General features: G+C 37.6%; 1 non-coding gene across 1 annotated transcript; it reads right to left on the bottom strand.

Moving 5' to 3' along the window:
* Positions 1-5373: 5373 nt before the first annotated feature.
* LOC148564672 (small nucleolar RNA R71) lies at positions 5374-5482 on the bottom strand. The gene has a single exon (XR_015885262.1). It is a non-coding gene; the product is annotated as a small nucleolar RNA R71 (small nucleolar RNA).
* Positions 5483-6579: the final 1097 nt, after the last annotated feature.

The raw sequence follows: 6579 nt of genomic DNA, 5'->3' as shown, positions 1-6579 counted from the left end.
GTCTTTGGATGTGGGATTTGGCCTTTGTTGAAGCAAGTTAGGAATGGCTTTTAGCAATATTGAAACGGGCGTTAGTTAACTAACGTTCACAAGCTAGCACGGGTGCCATTGAAAATGAGGTCCGCGTTAGTCACCAACTTTTGTGCACAAATGGTGGCCAACGTTCCCTTTGAAATCCTTCAGGAACGTTGCCACTGGAGTTTGTTCACCAACATTGGTGCCAACGCTCTCTTGGTCACGCGTACGCGTCGCTGACCAATTTTCCATGCATTTTTCTTTGAAAGTATCGAAGACATTGGTGGCAACATTTGTGGCAACGTTTGCACACCAATGTTGGCACCTTTTTTAGTAGCAACGTTGGTGAGCCAACTTTGGCCACCAACGTTGCTTCTCATGCTTGGCACCTTGGTGGGTAACGTTGGTGAGCTAACTTTGGCCACCAACGTTGCTCCCTTTTCCTTGAGCCAACATTTGTGGCAATGTTGGTGAGCCAACTTTGGCCACCAACGTTGCTTCTCATGCTTGGCACCTTGGTGGGTAACGTTGGTGAGCCAACTTTGGCCACCAACATTGCTCACTCTCTCCTTATCAACGTTTGTAGCAACGTTGGTGAGCTAACTTTTGCTACCAACGTTGCTCCCTTTTCCTTGAGCCAACATTTGTGGCAACGTTGGTGAGCCAACTTTGGCCACCAACGTTGCTTGCTTGCTTCTTCCTCCAAAGGCAACGTTTGTGGCAACGTTGGTGAGCCAGCTTTGGCCACCAACATTGCCTTCTCTGCTTCTTCCTTGCCCTTCCTCTGCTTCTCATCACCTATCATCAACCAAACAAATACATCAAATCCTTACCATAATCACAAGATTTTGCATCATTCATAGCATTAGGTAATTCTTGAATAAATCTCATGAAAATGCACATAATTAACAATGTTTGATTGAATCAAGACATGCATGTAATTCTCATCCAAATGCTTATTTATTGCTTAAGAAAGTGCATGAAACCAAATGAAAACTAATGAAAAAGGCTTGTGAAACTAGCCTAAGATGCCTAGGCATCACTAAGCCAGCTAATGGTCCCTCTTCTGGTAACATAGATAACCACTCTGCACCTCCTAACATATCTGAGTATAAGACCAGGATGCCATATCCTTAGAAACTCCATCAAGCAGAGAAAGATAAGAATTTTGCTAAGTTTGCAAATTATCTCAGAACTATAGAGATCAAGATCCCATTTACAGAAGCCTTTGAACATATACCTTCCTAGGAAAAATTCATGAAAGACATCCTAAGTCATAAAAAGGACTAGAGGGAAATAGAAATAGTCTTCCTCACTGAAGAGGGCAGTGCAGTCATCCAAAGGAACCTTCCAGAAGAACTACAAGACCCTGGAAGCTTTGTAATACCATGCAACCTTGGAGACGCAAGCACAAGGAGGGATCTCTGTAATCTGGGGACAAGTATCAACTTAATACCTGCCTCACTGATAAAGAAACTTGGCCTACACCAAGAAATCAAGCCCAACCGAATATGTCTTCAGTTAGCTGACGGCTCAGCTAAGATTCCATCACGAGTCATTGAAGACATGATAGTAAAGGTTGGACCCTTTGCGTTCTGCACAGACTTTGTAGTCTTGGAGATGGAGGAACACCCAAATGCGTCCATGATCCTAGGGAGACCTTTCCTGGCCACAGGAAAGACCCTCATTGACGTGGAAAAAGGTAAAGTGACCTTGAGACTCAATGAGGGTGAGTTCGTCCTGGATGCCACCAAAGCAATGCATTACCCTGATGTATCTAACGCATGCATTCGAATCAACATCATTGATTCTCTGGTGGAAGCCTGATGAGCGGCTATTTTATACGCTTTTTGGCATCATTTTCATATAGTTTTTAGTATGTTTTGTTTAACTTTTATTATATTTTCATAGGTTTTAGTATAAAATTCACATTTTTGGATTCTACTATGATTTTTTGTGTTTTTATTCAATTTCAGATATTTTTTGGCTGAAATTAGGAGCTGGAGCAAAAGTCTGATTCAAAGGCAGAGAAAGCACTTTAGATGCTGTCTGGATCTGACCTCCTTGCACTCAAAAGAGCTTTTCTGGAGCTTCAAACATCCAAATGGATTGTTCTCAACGGCTTCGGAAAGCTAACATTCAGAGCTTTCCAGAAATATATAATAGTTCATACTTTGCATCAGAATCAAAGGCCCAAAACTGGCGTTCAACGTCAGCCTCCTACCCTATTCTGGCGTCCAGCGCCCAAAGGAGAAGAGACCAGCATCCAACACCCATAAAGGACTCCCTAGCCAGCGTTCAATGCCCTAGAGGTCTCCTAGCACATGGATCTCAATCAAGCTCAGCCCAAACACTCCCCAAGTGGGCCCCGGAAGTAGATTTTAACACTAAAATATTGTTTTACCCATCTTATGTAATCCTTAGTCATTAGTCTAGTATTTATTTGAGAACTTTTATTCTTTTAAGGGATTCAATATTTTCTGGCATATTTCAAATTTCACATTGTATTTTCTATCAGTATGAGTTTCTAAACCTCCTAGGTTGAGGGGAGGAGCTCTAATGAGTTTTATAGATTAATAAAGTACTACTATTCTTCCTTAATTCGTGTTTGATTCTCTATTCTAAGATGTATCTTCGTTCTTCATTCTAAGACCGCATGCCTGACAACCACCCGTGTTCTTCTTGGGTTTGTGTGACTACGTAATTGGAAAGCATTGAACCACTAGCCTGATTATACATCTCTTAGACGGCTAATCCATGACTTCGTTGGGGACTTCTCGAGACACCAGTTCAGCTGAGGTATGGGGAGATTAAAGTATTTGTGGTAGAGGCTAGAACCAAAGGCACAATATTCTCTGATCCGGAAGATTCGACCTTATCTGTGGCGTTTTGAGTAGGATCACTAAGGAGAATGAACTACAGGAGCTTCACCCTCAATTAGAATGGATCCACACTAACTCTGGGGTTCAGATCTGGAGGAGCGTTGGTGACCTCTCAACTGGCGTTGACTACATACAGCCTGCCATAGAAGAAATCATTCACAGTTGAAAAAGACAGTAAGACCGGATTAATTCAGAAGAACAAAGCATCTCCAAGCCTTAACCATCTTCTTATCATTACAAACATATCAACCTAGTTAAGTTCTCTTTACTTTCTTTTTATGCCTTTAAACAAATCCAACAACTCTTCTATCTGCCTGACTAAGATCTACAAGATAACCAAAGCTTGCTTCAAAGCACAATCCTCGTAGGATCGACCCTGACTTGCTCAGGTATTACTTGGACGACCCAGTACACTTACTAGTTCAGTTGTACGAAGTGTGAGAATTCGTGCACCAAGTTTTTGGTTCCATTGTCAGGTATTGTTCGAGTTTGGACAACTGACGGATTATCTTGTTGCTTAGATTAGGTAAATTTCCTTTTCTTTACAGGTTTAGTTTTATTTCATCTAAGTCTTTTATTTTCTTTTCAAAAAAAAAATTTCAAAAAAACCTTTACTTTTCTTTATTAATCTTTATTTTTGGTTTGAGTCTTTTGTTTTTGTTCTTGTTGAATTTTTGAATTCTTTGAGTCTTTTTTCTAAAATTTTTAAAAAATAGTATCTTTTGTTTGAATCTTGTGTCAATCTTTAAGTTTGGTGTCTTCTTGTTTCTTTTCTTTATAATTTTTGAAAATTGTATCTTTGATTTTCAAAATTTTTAAGTTTGGTGTCTTTTGCATGTTTATGTTTTCTTTGAATTCTTTGAGTTTTGTTCTTGGTGTTCTTCTTGATCTTCAAAGTGTTCTTGTTTTTCTTTTTGTTTTGATCTTAAAAAAATTTTAAGTTTGGTGTCTCTTTGTGTTTTTCTTTGCAATTTTCACACACTAGGTGTTTTTAGATCTAAAAATTTTAAATTTGGTGTCATTTTGTTATTTTTCTCTTTCTTCATTAATTCAAAAATAAAAAAAAAATAAAATATCTTTTCTTATCTTTATCCCAATTTTCAAAAATTACAACTAATTTTTCAAAATTTAATTTCAAAATCATTATCTTATCTTATCTTAGTTTTAAATTTCAAAATTCAAATCTTTTCAAAATCAAATCTTTTAAAAAATTATATCTTTTTCAAATTACTATCTTATCTTTTTATCTTTCTTTAAAATTCAAAAATCTTATCTTATCTTATTTCAAATTCAAATTTTAAAATTCAATTTCAAAATTTAAAATCTCAAATTTCAAATTTCAAAATCAAATCTTTTTCAAAAATTAAATTTCAAATCTTATGTTTTTTTCAAAATCTTTTTCATATCTTTTCAAATTCTTATCTCATCTTTTATAATTTCAAATTTTAAAATCAAATCTTTCTTCAAATCTTTTCAATTTCTTATCTTATCTTTTCTAATTTTAAATTTTAAATTCAAATCTTTTCTAATCTTCTATCTTATCTTGTTTTCAAATCTTTCTTAATTAGTTAGTTGTTTTCTCTTTCTTCTTTTTGAAAACTTCCTAACTAATTCTTCTCTTTTCTAATTTTTTAAAACTTCTCTTCTATTTCTCTTTCTTCTTTTTCAAAAACTCATCAATTAATTTTTAATTCTTTTTAATTAATCAGCTTCTATTTTCGAATTTCATTAATAAATATGATAAAAACAAAAATATTTTAATTCTTGTTTCTCTTTTTACTTCTAATATTTGAATTCTTCTTCTCTCTCTTCTTTTATTTTCATTCTTCTTTCTTTTATCCCTCATATCTCACTGGGAGTTCTCTGTCTTCTTTTATTTTCATTTTCATTAATAAATAAGCTTCCTTTATTGTTGTATCCGTGTTTTCTTATTTATGACTAGGAACAAAGATAAAGAACCTCTCTTTGATCCTGATCCTGAACCTGAGAAAACTCTAAGAAAGCGTTTGCAACAAGCTAAAGCACAACATTTCAGAAGAAACCTCTCAGAAAATTTTGAACTAGAAGCAGAAGACATGGCAGCCGAACCTAATCATGAAGAAGAGGCAAGAAAGGTTCTTGGTGCTTACACCAAGCCTACCTCTGGCTTCTATGGCAGAAGTATCTCTATACCTGCCATTGGAGCTAACAACTTTGAGCTGAAACCTCACTGGTGACTTTAGTTCAACAGAACTGCAAGTACCATGGACTTCCATAGGAAGATCCAAATAAATTCTTATCTAACTTCTTGTAGATATGTGACATAGTCAAGACCAATGGAGTAAGTCCTGAGGTCTATAAGCTCATGCTCTTTCCTTTTGCTGTAAGAGACAGAGCTAGATTGTGGTTATATTCTCAACCTAAAGAGACTATGGACACATGGGGGAAGGTGGTCAATGCATTCTTAACCAAGTTTTTTCCACCTCAAAAGTTGAGCTGACTTAGGGTGGAAGTTCAAACCTTTAGACAAAAAGAGGATGAATCCCTCTATGAAGCTTGGGAGAGGTACAAGCAACTTATCAGAAGATGTCCTCCCAACATGATCTCAGACTGGACTACATTAGATATCTTCTATGATGGGCTTTCTGAGATATCCAAGATGTCACTAGATAACTCTACTGGTGGATCACTCCACTGGAAGAAAATGCCTGAAGAGGCAAGAGAACTCATAGACATGGTTGTAAACAACCAGTTTATGTACACTTCTGAGAGAAATCCTGTGAATACTGGTAAGCTCCGAAGAAAGGAGTTCTTGAAGTAGACACTTTGAATGTCATATTGGCTCAGAATAAGATCTTGACCCAGCAGGTCAATATGATCTCTCAGCATTTGACTGGAATGCAAGCTGCAACTGGCAGCACTCAAGAAGCTTCTTCTGAAGTAGAAGCTTATGATCTTGACCAACCCACCATGGAAGAGGTGAATTACATGGGAGAACCGTATGAAAACACCTACAATCCCTCATGAAGGAATCATACTAACCTTTCATGGAAGGATCAACAGAAGTTTTAGCAAGGCTTCAATAATAATCAAAGTGGAAGGAACCAAAACAGGTTCAACAATAGGCCACCATTCCCATCTTTTGAAGGGAATATGGAGACTCCTAAGCAGAACCTTTCTGACTTAGTCACTATAGTCTCCGACCTTTCTAAGACCACTCATAGTTTCATAACTGAGACAAGGTCCTCCATCAGACATTTAGAGATACAAGTTGGTTAACTGAGCAAGAGGATCCCTAAGATCCCTCCTGATAATCTTCCTAGTAACACTCACGTAAACCAAAGAGAAGAGTGCAAGGCCATCGCCACTGAAGCTGAGGCCAAATCTGGAGAGACTGGAATGGCATTGAACACCAGTGAAGAGCATATCACTGGGTGTTCAATGCCCAAACTGACCTTAGAGATGGCACTGAACGCTAGTGAGGAAGTCCTCACTGGGCGTTCAACACCCAAACTGGCAGGTCCCTGGCGTTGAACGCCATCAAGGACACCCCTGCTGGGCGTTCAATGCCTAAAATGGTAAGGGAACTGGCATTAAACGCCAGTAAAGGTATACATGATGGACGTTCAATGCCCAAGGAACCATCAGAACTGGCGTTGAACGCCAGTGATGGTATACCTCCCAAATGTTCATTACCTACTCA

Source organism: Arachis ipaensis, chromosome B5 (assembly GCF_059453495.1).
Source record: "Arachis ipaensis isolate K30076 ecotype BB chromosome B5, ASM5945349v1, whole genome shotgun sequence".
Taxonomy (NCBI): Eukaryota; Viridiplantae; Streptophyta; class Magnoliopsida; order Fabales; family Fabaceae; genus Arachis; species Arachis ipaensis.
Note: the sequence above shows the minus strand (reverse complement) of the source record. Positions and strands in the feature narration are given on the sequence as shown.